This window comes from Solea solea, chromosome 11, assembly GCF_958295425.1.
Source record: "Solea solea chromosome 11, fSolSol10.1, whole genome shotgun sequence".
Classification (NCBI taxonomy): domain Eukaryota; kingdom Metazoa; phylum Chordata; class Actinopteri; order Pleuronectiformes; family Soleidae; genus Solea; species Solea solea.
This window is the reverse complement of record NC_081144.1, coordinates 21,821,896-21,839,251: the sequence shown is the minus strand read 5'-3', so window position 1 is coordinate 21,839,251 and position 17,356 is coordinate 21,821,896. Positions and strand designations below refer to the sequence as shown.

The following is a 17,356-nucleotide window of genomic DNA, read 5'->3' as shown; positions in this document are numbered from 1 at the left end:
CAAAGGGCAGAGCAGTAACATTGTCATTGACAAAAGTTATGCACTGCAGCTTTAAGTGGAAGTGTGTCAAACTATATATCAAAAACAGCGAAACTGCAGTGAATGCACTTTCCGTTACTGCGCGTCTCCTGTGTGTGCCTGACAAAAAAAAACAAAAAAACAACACAAGTAAAGCGGGAACTGAGAGGCAGAAAAGGAGTGACGGACATGAAGACCATTCTGTGCTGTTGGCTTGAGGGAAGCCCTGAGGGAACAGCTGAGCTCTGCAGTGGCAGCACTGTTACTGTTCATACACCACAAGCTGAGGCAAGTGGATTAACAGCAATGTTATTCTGCTTATTGAGGGGGCTGGTGAGAGGCAGGTGGTGTCAGTGTGTGTGTGTGTGTGGTTTTCTCAAAGGAGGTGTAATAGTTGTCACATTCTCATCTTGTCAAAGTTTTGTGTGACGCTGATTGCGTTCATAAGAGGAAACAAAAGCTTTTCAGTCTGCAGCCTCATGGAAACAGAAGACTTCATGGATCTCACAGGCACTGTTGACTTTTCCTACATCATCTCTGGGGTGCACTGCTGCTTTGATGTTAACATGCATAACAGAATTTGCCTCGTTAGATAATTTGAAATGAAAGTCAAACTGGAACAAAATGCGCCGTCAGTCAGACCAGCACTTTGTTCCAGACTGGAAAGTCTCTCCAACTCCTGAATGGACTGACATGACATTTGACAATCCTGATGCCCATTCTTCTGGTAATCTTCAGGTGTATTACTGTTTGGTGTCTAGTCTAAAAAAGACACAGTGGTAGCACGATGCTGTAAGGATGCAGGTACTTTAATTCAGAGCTGGTGTTGTGTGGGTTGTCGAGACTTTCCAGGAGGGTCCTCACTAAAGTTTAGCATGTGGAATTCATTTTAGTGATGTACCACAACAAAATCTACACTGGTAACAACAAGCCAACGTCAGCTGAAGTGAACAATGATTCACGACTACCAAAACCCAAGACGAGAAAATACGACGACTCATATCTCAGTCTTGGATTCACGGTGAATGATGTAGGAGACGAAGAATGACCTCTCTGTGTGTTGTGGGAGGGGACAGCATGAAACCTAAGAGACACCGGGAGACCATTCACCTGAGTTACGTGGGTAACACCGAAAGCGGGTTTAAAATAAACTGCCGGTTTGAACAACAAAGCAAAAATGATTGACATTGTTAAAGTATTCTTTGTTATCGAAATGTATTGTTTCAAAAATGACGTTGTTATAGTTATAATTGCACATTTTGTTTGTTCTAATATTTCTTTTAATAAATGTTATACTTGACACATTGTTACTCTTTCTATCTCTCTCTCTCTCTCTATCTATCTATCTATAAATCTCATACCAACCATATACTGTTTACTCCTTCAGATAAGACAGAAAAATAAACCTCATTGTTTTCATGCTTTATTCTGAATATCTGTATTTTATAGTTGAAGGAGGCTGCAGATGAAGTCGTGAGTCTGATGTGATGAGATCAGATGGTCCGTGAAAAATACATATTGGAGAAAAACAACATTTTATTTGAAAAAGAATAAGGTTTGCACCAGAGCGCAAACAATATATATTTATTTTTACGGTGAAATCATGAATCTCTATTTCTACATTAACATATATACAGTCAAATGTGACTTCTGGAACCTACTGTTCCCACCCATGGTGTTAATTCAGTGACTGATTGGCATTATACTAACATCCAAATTCGATTGAAGTATTAGTACAAGTAGTATTGAGGTAACATTAATCAATGAATTGACAGAATTTCAAAATAAAAGTGTCTGTGTTGATATGGACCGTTTCACATTAAAAATGTTTTTATGATGCAAAATGAATATATTACTAAAGGTAAAAACCCATACAGCCGCATTATGGCGCTCGAGCCTCGAGTTTGACACCACTGCTATAAGCAGTTTGGTGAAAACAAGGAAATAATTTGATATATTTTTTTGTGTTCACATCTACCATGGAAGACATCTGTTATGTGTCATCTGATCAAAATGAGGTCTTGAGACAGAAGAAAACCCCCAGTTTTTGAACCTTTGCTATATAAAGACTGGAGTTGATGTAGCTGTGAAACAGGTTATGAAGTGATGTCACTTCATATGACACTTGACTGAGCGCGGACGTCCCGTCTGACAGATGTGTGTTGTGCTAGTTTCTCCTGTCATATCATTTATCACGATGAGAGTAGAGGACATAAAGACGTGTCACTGAGAGTCTCCTCGAGATCGTATTCCCACACAAATAAATCGTCAATTATAACAAGCGTTTATTTATTTTTTTCTGAAAATGATGGTGTGGTTTTTGTCATTCTGAAAATGTAATGACTATGACGATACACGCAGCCTCCATCTTCCGGTGAGCACTAAAGCGATGCATTCCTGAAAGCACGTTTGACTATCAGCAGTTAACAGAGCAGGGTTTGTCATCATGGCTGACAAGAGTTGCTCATGATAAAGTGATGTGTACATGGTGTCTGCCGTTCGTCGTTGGGTGAACTCTGTCTGTCGCAAAACTCTGGCAACGATAAGAACGGCATCATCTGGGAGTTTCATTCGGGGCCGCGTCGTGATTGAGCTTAAACACATGATAACATGATTTGATTGGCTGGTGCTGGAATACTTGCATGATTTGATGATTTGATTAGCTGCTCATGCATTGACATTGAACATACTCAACTTATGCCATATGTAGCACAGGCAACATGAAGCAATGGACCAACAAAATGTCTCTATGGTGTGTGAGCTGGTCTTTATAATCTGAAATACATGTAAGTGAAAGATCGCGATAGCCTGTTTGTATTCAGGATTCATACATGTCTTGCCTTGTATGAGTAAGTTAGACATTTTGTGTAGTACTTAGAATTGTTACCTCTTCAACACTGACCTTGTCAGGACCAGTAATCATGGAGATCAAAACCTGGTCCTAATGGGGAATAACCTCATTTCTGTGGGGAACTGAATTGTATTCAGGTTAAGGTTCAGGTAAAGCATTAACTGGTTACAGAGATGTAAAGTAACGAAATAGAACTACTTCACTGCAGTACTTAAGTACTAAAATGCTGTATCTGTACTTTACTGGAGTATTTTTTTCCCCTCCTATTTCCACTGGCCCTACTATGTTTACATTTGTGGGCGTAAAAAAACGTTCATATCAAATGAAATGCCTACTCTGCCTCCCGAAAGATTGTGAAATAATGACCTGCAAAAATTCACCTTCAAATTTGAAGAAACATGTCAAGGTAACTTATTAACGTCATAACACAGCACTTCTACTTTTACTTTCAGTACTTGAGTAGTACATTTTAAAATAAACTACTTGCAATACTTAAGAACAAAAAAATGTCGAATACTTTCGTACTTCCACTTTAAAGATCACTTCAACTTCTACTGAAGTCACTTTTTGACCTTTTGAGTACTTGTACTTTTACTCATGTCTTGGTCTCTAGTACTTTAGACATCTCTGACTGGTTATGATTAAGGTAAGGGATAACCCTTATTTTAGGCTGATCAAATCAACAGAAATCAATGAGTCCTTAAATTGATAGCTGAGCGAACCTGCGTGTGTTCCAGGTATTACTCAGTTTGTGAACCTTAATCTGTTCATACAATAACATTATGTAATAAAAACAATAATATTATTGTCTTCCTTATGCGGACAAACAAAAGCAAGTGCCCATAATGTCAATTGTTACATTTTTAGGTGAAGACATGCTGTATGGTTAGGATGAGATTAGGGATAGGTTAAGGTTAAGGTTAGGGTAAGGGTTAGGCCAGTACTGGTTATAGGTATGGTTGAGTAAGCCTCAAGAAATTGAATATAAGTCAATGCAATGTCCTCTGAAGTCATAGAAACCAGACAGTGTGTGTGTGTGTGTGTTTTTTTTAGGAGCCCAGTAATGATGCCATTAGTATGAGGATCGAGTGAGCGTCAAACCTCAGGGCACAGCATCAGCACCACAGACGATTCCCCCGGAGTTAACTTTCCTCATATTCATCAGTCAGCGAGGCCAAACCAACACACCATAATCAACACCAACACCACCAGCAGCAGCAGCAGCAGCAGCAGCAGCAGCGGCAGCAGCAGCACTTACATCATGCTATCACTCTCCCCTGGCTATAATCCATACACCTGAACTATGACTGCAGCCTCAGTTTGTCCCCGTTCCTGTTTTCTCTTCAGCTCCCACGGGGATGTAAGTTTTAATTGAAGAGAAACACTCTTACTCTCAATAAACAGAAACATTTCCCTGACACCGCTGCATGTTGGTCTCTTAGTTATTCCTGTCGTAGGCCAGTCAGTTCTTATTAGGTGCAGAGATTGGGTAGAGACAACAAAAATGCACAGCGCAGCATCACCGAGGACACTCACTCTGGCTGCAACTAAAGATTCTTTTTAAAGATATTTTATTTATAGACTATTTTCACTGATGAATCTATTATTTGTTTGATAAGTTCAAAAAGATGTCAATGCAATATTTATTTGACTTTCACTTAAACCTTAGCGATAAACTGGATGACAGATAAAGAACAAATGTGCAATGGTAGACAAAATTAACAATGTCGTATGCAAACTACAAGGATATTTCCCCTCTTTACTCCCAAAAAATAAGCAAAATAAATTAGAAAAGAGGACACAAAGCCTTAAAGATAAACTGTCAAAGATACAAGAACGATGATTAATTTAGCTGTCGATTAATAATCAATGAATTGACTGAGCCCTTTACCTCAAAAACCCAGGCCGTAATCAGTTTCTGTCTCCCTGTGTCCTCGAGCTTCTCCTCCTCTCCTCCTCCCATTCACCTCCTCTATTCATCATGTGCGGGGGCCATTTTGAAATAGACCCCACTCAACTGTCAAACGAGCCGTCCAATAAGAGAGCAGAGGAGCAGATGGCAGCAAGACTGACTCCAGATGGGAAATTTTGGCCAGAACAGCGAGGTTAGTGCCGAAACACGCCAACACTAAGTGTCGAGGAATCTTTAAAGAACCAAAGTGAGTCAGGACGTCGTGTCGATGAGAGTCCTGAATAATCAAGAGCACATTTGGGAACTTGGTAATTTGGGAACAATTACAGAAGTTCGCCGTGATAGAGTTACCGATACTACAATGATATTTAATGAGCAAGATAATGATTGGTTGGAACCAATTAAAGGTCTTTAATGTCGCACATGGGGGGACATTAGTCATCAGGCGGCGGGCAGCCGCAGGTAATCAGCCAGGATCCACTTCAAGAGCAGCTTGATTGCGATTACGACAGATTGGTGGCTAAATATTCACCTTCTCCCTCAGTGATGAAATCAAATCAAGATGACTGCTCCTCAAACATTATAGATTATGACTCACTGGATTTAATATATTCCTTTGAGCATTTGGATAGCAAACACACACACGCCTGTAAGATATTGGAAAGATCTTTTAGAGCGGAGTAAGAGTAAAGCCAATAAAGAAGGAAACACTTAATAATCATTAACGCGCTCACCAAATGAAAGTGAAAACCATCTCCCCACATTAGCAGGAAGTTCAAACGAGAACAAACGTTTTTATTATGAAGGCAACGAAGTCTGGATTACAATTTTTTATAGAATTCTTGATTAAAAATGGATGGCTCAGGTTTCTGTGTCTGTGGTGTGAATACTGAGTCTCATATACTTTTATATATCGGGGCGACAGTAGCTCAGTGGGAGGTCTAGTTGTCTTTTAACGTGATGGTTGTGGGTACGATTCCCGGCTCTGCTAGTCTACATGCTGACCTTTCTCCTGATGGTTGTGCTGGAATTGATATGAAAGATGAGTGATAGAAAAATGTGCTGTGTTAATGGTAAAACTGTAGAGTGACTTGTGGCAGATGTTTACTACTGGAGGCTCTTATAATAAATAAATCCCACATATTGACATGAAAAGGGAAGTGTCAGTTTTTAGGTGTCAAATATAGAGCTCGCGACTCATCGTCCCTTCCTCTGTGACCTTTCAATCGTCTGTTGAGCGCAGTCTTTCAGGTCCAGCAGATTTTAACACTTGCATGTGATGTCATCATGTGTTTTTTTTATTTTTTCAGGTGTGGTTGTGGTTGTATTAGGTGCTAACATAGATATTCGCCTAATAAATTCTACATCTGCTTAAGTCAATATATAAAGAATAGCCTATATTTGCTACTTACCCTGCTGAAAAATGAAGTCTGTAAAGCACTTGCTCTCCTGCACCAATATCCATAAAGAAAATCTGGGTTTTTAGCTCCACAAGACACGGGACCTGCCGGTCTACTGCTGCCTTGTTTGGTGAGCTTGTGTCATTTAGGTAAATCTGACATTCCCTCATAATGAGCTCTCAAAATAGCAGAAATATGAACAGCTTCTGATTTTCTCCGGGGACATTGGTGCAGAGAGAGTGACAAATTATTAAGATGCCAGAAATATGAGGATTTAATCAGGAGAGGCCTTTGTTAAATGGCTTTAATCTGTCGTCCCTTTTGTCCAATGATGGTGGTGCTTTGTGTCAGCACCTCTACAACCACACTTTCATTGTAATGAAGAAACACACAACCTAGGTGGTAAATAGGCTTTGGTTAAACAGGGAGGCTAATGTATGTCAGCAGGGTCAGTTAATTGTTGTTTTTCCCCAAGTAACAGTGCTGTGGTTTTCTGAAGTCCCAGTTAGATTGTTTTTAACTTGGTTTTATCTTAATTATTCATGAATGAGTCTTTGTATTGTTCTGGTAAATCAGGTTGACGCTCGCCAACGGTCCGCGTTACTGCAGAGTACCTACGGCTGAGTGTGTGGCTCTTTAAATATCTGTTTAGATTGTTACATTCTGTCCTGTTTTTCTCAATTGTTCTTACATTTAATCCCTCTTTTAATCACCCTCTGAAAACAAACCATTTCTCTACACTTCCTTTTACTTCCCTCTCGCACCTGCAGCACCGTGTGACGGTGTGGTAAGTGGGTACTGAGGGGGTTATTGGTGATATTAGGATGTCAATAAGGGAAGGACGATCAACCGATGAAAAGCCTGCAACAAAACTTGTGTCTGATTTATTTATTTTTTTTATATCTGAAATCATATGTCATATTATGTCATTTTAAGATGCTTGTGATAGTTAGAGTTTTTAAAATATGACGAGTTGAGTCAGGAATACTCTCGGAAAAATGAAACAAATGAAGATGCAATTAGACTTGGCACTAATGGCTCCTCTCTTTAGATCAGGTCTTCAACAGGGGGTCTGTAGAGGCACTTCCTCTGTTCTCAAACCACCTCCGGTTGTCTTTTATTGTGACGAGATCTGAGGGTGTATTCAAATAGACTGGGGTCATTAATACCTAAACTTAGTGCCATCCGTATGGAATTAGATTTGTGTCGATATTTTCAAACAACACTTTGAAGCAAATTCGAATTAATCATTCAAAAATATCCCATTTTATTGTTTGGAAATACACTTGTTCTTTGCGCCATGGTGTTTTGTTTGTGGGCGGGCCTTAGGAAGCTGCCTGCTGAATGGCTACTGAGTTTAGGAGTGACGGGTTAATGGACCGGTTAATGGACCGATGTCCGTCTGGACCTCGTTCCCCAAGTTTTGCCCGTCAACATCTGACAAATGAATTGTAAAGAACTAACGTTTGTCAGATAATAAATGTTAGATACTTACAATTATTTTTGAAGTGTTGTTTGATTCCTGAAAAGTGTTAATATTGAAAATATTGACCCAAATCTAATTCTATAGCGATCTGCATGTGATCAGGTCAAACAGGTCTGAACTGGGTCATCATATCAGTCAAAGTACCTGATGTTGAGGTTGTCGTCATGACTCCTTCGTTACCATCCATACCTCACATGTTTAACACGAGTGATTAGAAAGTGTTGTCTGCTCACTGACCCTGTGTTGACTGTGAATGTTCCAACTGAGGCGTTCAGGGCCACACTGGTCCCCCGGGTGTTTGGGACAGTGTCTTTGAGAGTAGCAGCACGTTATAGTGGAACACTGAACATCCCACTCTCCTCAACCTATAGAAACCTTTGATGCAGCGTGGAAATGCTGCCTCGGTGTTGTCGTCCATGTTGAGTTTTTCCTCTTAGATGGCGACGTGTGTGCTCTTTGTTCTGGCTGTGTCTCTTGATGGGTCTGCAGTGTGCTGTGTGAGTCTCGGGCTGCGTCACCGCTGACTGTAATGGCTGAACACTGCAGGGTGGAAAAACCACTGCAGCCTGCATATATTAATACAACAAAAACGACAAATAAAACACCTGAACTGAGACACGTCACTAATACGACGAGTGTTGTGAGCACTTTGTTAATGTTTGAGTTAATTGGAGTCACTGGAGACACCAGTAAATAGTAAAATAACATTAAAGTAACTTCCCTAATTTTCCAGAGGTGTTTTTGTTCAGTGAACACAGGAACACCACCTAAAGCTTTATTTTCACAGCGAGGCAAAGCTGCTCCTCACTGCTACCTCTTCAGCAAATTGAAATACAAATTCCCACTTTAATTTAATCAGGCTCAGCAGGACGAGCTCATGGGGTCCTGCATGCTCGGTATTGACTGCGGTGCAACACAGGTTTCATTTCCTGTTCACAAGCCTTTTTTTTTTTTTGTTAAAGGCAGTGTTTTAAGCTACTGTACAAACCATCACCATGGCAACCGCAGCTATCCTAAAAATGCAACAGAATGGAGGATAAAAAAAAAGAAAAGACCACAGCACGAAAACAAAAAGCCACTTCTTAGAAAAGCATCTGTAATTACAAGAGCGGGTCTTTTATCTCTGTATTTTTTCTTCTTCCTGTTGAGTAGGAGGACTGTATGTAATACCCGGGTTTGAGGGGGGTAATTTATCCACCATATTTTCTTTCCAGCCCTCCACTCCATCTTAGTCTGCTTCATCAACCTTATGTAAAGGAAAGGTCAAAGCCTATTTATTATTAAACAACTCAGTCATGGTATATTTATACATTATTAATTACCTCGGTGTCGTCTCTAAACACACACACAGTGTGACTCCATCTGGGCGTCATATATGTTTAAGCACAAACAGGCCTTCAGTGACTCAGGCTCAATCCAGTGTCTAATTAGAGGCTCAGTCAAGAGACACGGATCAGAATCATAAATAACGTTGTTACAGTGAGCCTTTAAAAAACTGTGATTTGCGCTGTTGTTGGGAGAAAAACTGAATAAATAAACGTCCTTTGAGGGGAAGTGAACAAAGCAGCCTTTGTATCATTGTGTAACACCTGACTGGAGCCACCTGAACTGTCAGCATATCAGGGCCACAGAGGCAGAAATATACTGTGGAAGCACCGCATGGGGCAGAGCAGTGAGAGCTCAGAGACACCCGCCCACCCTCCCTGAATCAGCCGTTTCTGTGGCGACCCGAGCGGAGGAGGGAGCGGTGGCGGTGGCGGCGGCTGCGGCGGTGGCGGGAAGTGCTGGGTGAAAGTGAAGAGACAAACAGTTGAAACCCGGGTGGAGAAACACGGACGGACGGACGGATGACAAAGGGATGGTGAAGGGTCTACGGGGAGCAGAGGCTGAACCGTCAGCATCACAGCCAGTGACAGATTGACAGTCAGAGGCAAAACAACAGCAGCGTCCACAGTCAGAGACACAAACAGGGAGGAGATTTCTTTTTTTCTCTATATTTTTCTTTTTTTAACCCCGGTTGCAGCCCAGTGCACGGTCATGGCTAAGGGGGATTAAACGACAGCAGACGCTGACAATGTCACAATGTCACTCTCCGTGAAATCTCATTCAGCCATGTGGTCTCCAACAAAGCTGCGCATTGCTCTGTCCACAAATCAAGAAAAGACTTGAAGTGTGTCATCACAGATTAAGGATTATACTTCATTCCCAGGCAAACTTCAAAAAAAAAAAAAGACAAAAAAAGAAAGAAGCCAAAGTTCATTCAACAAGTGGTTCTGGCACGACAGAGGGGAAATCATTCTGGGCTGACCTGACCCAGTTCTACTCTGCTAACATTCACGAGCTGCCATTACACGCGCAGTCCATCCCAGGATGCAACAGTGAGCCACAAGTGTTACAAACTAACATGGTGGAGTAATGAATATTTCACGTTTTTGTTGTTTATTGAATTAATGATGACAGCTTAATATCAGAGTTGAAAAAATAAATAGAATGAAAATGATTTCCAAATTGAAATGTAATTAGGCTAATAAAAAAAGAACACCATGTCCTGGCACTGTGACATCACATTTTGACAAAAACAGCATTCATAGCAGCAAAGGTATAATCTAGTTAATCTCACTCGTTAGATCTTCAGTGGATTATGTAATGGATTAGACTTTGAGCTGAGGCTGTTATTGCAATCTCATGCCACACTCAATGCTTCCTGTCACTGCGAGAAGACGCACGCAGTTGTTTTCTTGCGCAGTTGAAACACAGATTCAAAACTAAGCTCAGGAAAAAACACTGTGGATCCGAAATGTAAACACCTGCAGATCTCCCAGACAGTTGTTGACTGACACACACACACACACACACACACACACAAAAACAAACGCACAATCTGCATTCCATCAAACGCACTAGTTTGCCTTGAGCGCAGCATCTGCGACAACACAGTTTTCTCCATGTTTATTTGTGTCTTTTTTTCACTTGTGTTTCTAAACAAGGCTGAGCTGAGAAACCAGTGTCAGAGCTGAAACTGTTCCCACTCCACCCACTTTCTCTCTCTTTTTCTTTTTTTTTCTCTCTCCAGTGGCACATGGATTTACACATGGGGATGGAATCGCACAGGTTCGCTCCCTAAATCAGAGTCAACGTTCTTCCTCCCCAAGTCCCAGTGCTCTTTTTCACCTGTCAGTCAGGAGATGAAAAAACCTCCACACAAATACACACTGTATGTACAAGACAATACCCCCCCCCCCACCCAGCACACACACACACATATACAAAATAATGGTGAACGCACCTGATTTCTTAAAGAAAACTTTCAGCACATCATCATCATCATCATCATCATCATCAGGTAAGAATAATGATGAAGTCAAATTTACAACACACAGCTGAGTGTTTCATGACGAGGCTGCTGAGACTCACCTGTTTTTCTTCTGTGGATGGAGTCCTGCTGCGTGTGAGGCTGCTCAGACAGATGCTCGGGGGACTGGACTGGATGCTCACACTGGACACATACCAGAGGACACACTGGCTCTGCACCGCTCAGTCTCTGCACACCGCTCTCTCTCTGTCTCTGTCTCTCTCTCTCTTTCTCGCTCCCTCCTCTTCACTCCAAGTCAGAGAGACAAACAGCAGCTCTACATCAGCTGCCTCTCCCTCTCTTTCTCTGCCTTTCACACTTACTGTAGCAGCAGCAGAGGGAAGGCTGGGGGCTGCAGACTCTGTGATCAGCACAACTCTCTCTCTCTATTTCTCCCTCCCTTCCTCCCTCTCTTGTTCTCTCTCTCCCTCCTCTCCCTCCTCCAGGCTCTGTGTCTCTCCTCAAGTCTGGCTACAGGCAACCATGGCTGAGCAGATGAGCAGAAAAACAGTGAGAAAGTGTGTGCAGATTAAGTTAAAGATTAAGTATTTCGTTTTTCATGTATTTTTTGTCATGTTCTGACACACACAGTGCACACAGGCAGTTTGGGAGAGGAGATTTACTCCCACCTCCTGCTCCCCCTTTTCTTTCACCACGCACCTTCCCACTCAACCACCATCTTCTTGCCAGCCCCACACCAGCCTGTTAAAATGACTCACCAGCTCATCAGCCAATGGCACGGCGGCACACAGCCCGATTACAATAACAGGAGTATTTATGCTCTCCTCTTCGCTTGAAATGAAAATGGAATGGAGAATTATGTGCGAGGACTTGCCATAGTTTCCATGTAGAAACTCGGGCAGAAAAAGAAAAAAAAACATGTCACAACACACATACAGTATTTCCTCATCAAACACAAATCGATTCTAGTCCTTTATTTATGTTCATGGCGCATAAAGACTAACTGTACAGTGTTAATCACCACATCACTTGTGTGGTGTGACTCACGACATGATTCATTCTATCAAGGCTGCAGCCACTTTTAAATACAGTAACTTCCGACCCCGGTATATTTTCACTAAAATAGAGCACAGAGTCACTGTAACAGTGTACTTCAGAGTGGAATCTCGTAGTCTACACACTGATGAAAGGTGTATGATGCCTGCAGTCACAAGTGTCCTTCTCTGTGCTGAAGTGAGATGGACGACAGAGGGATAAAGAAAAAGAAATGGCAGCATTGGATCTTTGTTCTGGTGTGAGTCGTGTTGGCATTTGAATGAATGAATGTGTTTTCGAGTCATGCTCAACAGACGATAATAATACATGTAAAAATGAATAAATAATTAACATCTTTTAGCAGTAATATATACCTTATTTTATCAGTATTGTTAAGTCTATGTATATCTACTGAAGAAGAATATGTCCTGGATGACAGGGTTACAGTATATTTGGACTGACAATATTGGCAGTTTTCCACTATGGTCCCGCCTCGCCTCGTCTTGACACGGCACAGTTTAGGTTGCATCTCCACTACAACAAAAGTACCTACTCAACGTGGGCGGAGTCATCACTGCGCGGCTGCATGAAACTGTGGTGGCTTTTACATACGACACACACACACACACACAAACAAACGAGTGACTAGTGACTTGTAAAGCAGTTGTTTCAGTGTAACCGAATTAAATTGCTAGAATCAGTTAAAAATATTTGTTCAGTACTTCACTTCCTCCATGACTGGAGCACAGACTCCGTCTGACAGTCACTGGACTGAAACACAGTGGCAGGGTTTGTAGTGATGCCGGTCGCTAGTCGCGATCAGCAGTGCTGTCCCTAAATACACCAGACTCCTCTGTTAAATATGGAGATTTTAGACTTTTCCCTTGTAGTTGTTGGAGATTAACCCACGTTTTTTTTTTTATTGTTGTTAAGTCTTTTTAACAGATCTACAGTTTGGCACTGTTCAGCTTGATTTCCAATCAGCGGCCGTCAGTCTGGCGATGTGAATCATTACATTACATTACATGTCATTTAGCAGACGCTTTTATCCAAAGCGACTTACAGTACAACCTGCCAGGGAACTTGCAACCATGATGTCTTTTGCACACAGGGTACTGGTCTTAAGCACTGAGCTAGCCCACCCCATCATAGTATCTACTCAGCACGCTTGGAACCTCGCCAGAGCAGGTACTAAAAAAAGTACCTGGTACCAGGTACTATGCCAGTGGAAACGCAACTTAACCGTGCCGTGGTGAGTAGAGCCGGTGGAAACACGCCATATGGGTCCCGAGGGTGTTTGTCTGTGGTTTCCTTGATGGCCCCACCTGTGTTTGCCCACTTCAAGCTCATGCCCACTCAGTACCCTTTCCAGGCTAGCTGGATACAAGTGGGCATGGGCTTGAAGTGGACTAATTATGCAGATCCGGTATGGTTTCAGTAACATGGGGGCAAACACGGGTGGAGCCACCATGGAAATCACAGACAAACCCACTTGGGACCCATATTATTATCAGCAATATAACCGTTATGGGTCCCCTAGGACATGCCAGCTGGGTAATTATAATATATACATATATATATATATATATATATATATATATATATATATATACATATATATATATATATATATATATATATATATATATATATAAATATATAAATATATATATATATGTAGTCAAATTAACTATAGTCTATATTGCAAGATTAAATTCTAGTTTTTGGAGGCAGTTTTTTTGGGCTATGTTTGCATTTCAAAGGAACCGTGTCAACCATGTTTATTCATGGGGAAGACATGAAGAAGCAAATAGAGCACAGATGGAAGTAAAATGAAAGAGTTACACATTGAACAGAAAAAGGTATTTAAAAAGACTTTGGGGCTTGAACATGATGGGGGGAGATATTGAAGCTGCGGGCCTCTGTGTCTCAGCAGAAAAGGTCTGACACCGGTGGTGCTGATGGACTGATTGTGACCCGGTGAGGCAGGTAAAGGATGACGAATGATAGATCAGTTGAGACTGCTGTGAAGTCAGGAAGATGGACTGCAGAGCAGGAGATCTAAGGTAGAATGATAAAAGGACATACTGCAACATGACGACTGGCTACCAAGGCATGTGTGTGCTGTTGCAACGGTCATGACGTCACCCATAAGAATGTCAACTCCTGCTTTGAAGCCTTGAGATTCACGATTTAGCAGCCACCATGTTGACTTTTGCATTCTCAGGCGTCACCTATTGGACAACACCAGCTGTCAATCACACTGGTATCCACTGAGGACGGCAAAGGACATACAGATCACATGAGAAGTAGAAGACCATTCTGCCACTGACTTCCATTTAAACACACTTCTTTTGCAACCACTAGAGTTGCCCCCTGGTGGCTGTTCAATATTTTTTCCCTTCCTATTTGGCTCCTGGGGGATAAAGCGACTGCTGATGACATCACTGACACGCTGAAATATGAGAATGAGATTATAATCAAAGCGTGCGACAGAGATTTGAAAGGACATGAATTGTTAGACCTCAGGGGTAAACATAAGAACTAAGGGGTTTTTTTTGTTTTGTTTTTTTTACAACCAAACTCGACTTTAGCTAATTAGATCCTAACCTAAAATAAAAATAATAATAACAATAAAAGATGAGAACATAAACTTTTAACTTTATAGCCAAGTTATTTTTGTGTCTGAATCTGAAACAACTTTAAATACCCTGGCAAATATACAGCGTATCTAATGAATCATTGTTAATTATTTTACAAGGAAATTTGTGTGCCTCGGAATAATAAAAACACAAGTCACTCTCAGCGTAGTCGTTTCCAATAAACTGTGTTTCATATACTGTGGTAAACAAGACGTGAGGTAAGAAATCTGATGGATGATGTGATGACTGATGATGGTTGTACTTATGCATACTTTTAATAACAGTTCATATGCTTTTTTTCTGAAGCACATTTAAAACCCTGTGTAGAAACCATCTTCACATCCAGAAAGTAAATAAAGCAAAACAACAAAACAAAATCATACTGCACTGCAGCTTGTGAGGGAAATTCATAACCCTTGGTCAGGGGTTAGTCTTATTAAATCAAGTTTATTATAACATGGAGCCATTGCAAGTTGAAAGTCCAGTTGATAGGAGAACATATTAATCTACAGACTGAGCTATAGTTTCGAGGTTGGTTCCAAGAGAAAGCTATTATGTTGCCAAAAAGAAGCGAGTCAGAGCCTGGTGTAAAACCAAAATATAAATAAGCATGGAGCTGGGAGCAGATAATTTGAGAGACAGTTTGTGCCTTCTTGATTCTAATCATTATATAGATAATTATATGTGTCATCTGTTGGCGCTTTTCCACTATACAGCACGACTCGGCTCAGCTCGGCTACGTGGTGGGTTTTTTTAGTACCTGAGCGAGCTGAGTCAATACTAAAATGTGACGTCAACAGACTGCCGGCCACTGATTGGTCAAAGAGTGTCGTCACTGGAAGAATCATGAACACAGGAATGTCGAACTCAGTTAAAAAATACTTAAAAATCCTGAAAACATGCTTTAAACTCTAATATTTAGCTAAGAAATGTCTAAAATCTCAATAATTAAGACAGGACTCTGGCGACAGCACTGCTGAAAGCTGCTGATAGCGAGTCGAATCACAAGCCGTTAGCGTTAGAGTCTGCGCTCCGGTCATGCAGGAAGTAATGAACTGGTCTTTTTAATGAACCGATCCTAATGATTCAGTACACCCGGAAGAACTGCTTTGCTCGTCACTAGTTTGTGTGCGATGCATAAAAAAAGACGTCATGGCAGATTCATGCAGCGTTGCTATGGCAACGTTGAGGTGTATAGTAATGGAAAATGACGGGTGGTACGAGACCTGTATAATGGAAAAGCACCATTAGAGGACTGATCCTCAGGATTGGAGATACTGTCAGGCTGTGTACATGTCTGTCTTGATGTTGCATCTATTCTCCTTGGACAAGTGTATTCAAATAAACTTCCTTCAACTTAACTCATCACAGTTCATGGCCTTTTACACTGTTCCCCAAAACATTGGTAGCGAAATTAATGAAATGATTCCAGATTCAAGAGACTTGAAGATTCAGTCACAGTTGACTTTTTGTGCAGGCCTCTCAAGTAACCAGTGCAGAAAAACAGAATAAATATTACTGAAACAAACAAAGTTTTACAATCTGTACCCATAATTAAAGCACTGTATATATATCCTGATACACAACAACAGCATTTATGGAAATATATTGCCCGTTCTACGGTTGTATTGCACTTGTTTTATTCCCTGATTTGCAATAAGTCTAACTCTTGCTGGAAACAAGCTGTTGTAAAGACAAGTCTTGAGGCAGTTAATCAGCGTTCACTAGAGGATGTTCACAACTGTCCTTGCTGTTCTACTCCCCCAAAAAGACCTGTAAACAGATATTGGTGCATTAAACAGAGGGAGCTTTCCTTTAAAGTTATATTAAGAATTCGAGTGAGACCTCCTGAGAAATGTATTAAAAAAAATATATATCCATATTACATCCATAAGACTGCTGAAACTCAACTATGTGACCTCAGAACCATTGATCACAACCCTCTGCAGACCTTCAGAGGTTTATCAGGGTGAATACCTATGAGGAACTGTCCAATACTTTACAAAGAACAGAAACATATTTAATTTCAAATCTTCAAACATTGTTATTAATCTTGACTGATAGTTGAATAATAGTTCATCTCAACAGTTATGCTGGGGAATTCATTTTGAACAATCCATGCTCGCATTAAGATTTAATTTGGCCTCAGACTCAAAGAGAATCAGATAAGATTTGGAACATTTGTGGACTGTGAGGCACGTAATCCAATAAAAGTAACCCAATAACTCTCCAAAAATTGTTTTAACAGCAATAGATCCAAAACTGTGGGGGTCTGTGACAGGGTCACACATCCAAATGAATTTCTGACACCTCTGATCCAGCGGGGGAAATAATTGAGCCAAAGGGCATGAAGATGACGATGTAACAGCCTCGAGTTAATGGAGGAACAGTGAGGTAAAGGAGATCAATAGCTGTTTGTCTCCAAGCAGAACAATAGGACAAGAGGACTGCATGAACAATCCTATTCCTTATGAGTCATGCAGTCACTAATAAATCCATTTCCTTTCCACACTTCTCTGATGCAGGTCTGAGCTACACAGTTCTCTTAATTTACAGTAGGCCTAACACAGAAATGACTACATGATGGAGTGGGAGATTGATTCAACTGTTCAGCATGAGTGAAGACACTAAAGAAAAGAGTGGACTACTGACAATCAGATGACATTCATTACTTAGAATGTATATTATTACATCTAACT

General features: G+C 41.0%; 1 protein-coding gene across 1 annotated transcript in view; it reads right to left on the bottom strand.

Moving 5' to 3' along the window:
• Positions 1–11,251, bottom strand: part of LOC131469138 (prickle-like protein 2) — a 47,739-nt gene extending 36,488 nt beyond the window's left edge. The window contains exon 1 of the mRNA XM_058644034.1: positions 11,082–11,251. The gene's annotated coding sequence lies outside the window, so the exon portion shown is untranslated. The remainder of the gene's footprint in view (positions 1–11,081) is intronic.
• Positions 11,252–17,356: the final 6,105 nt, after the last annotated feature.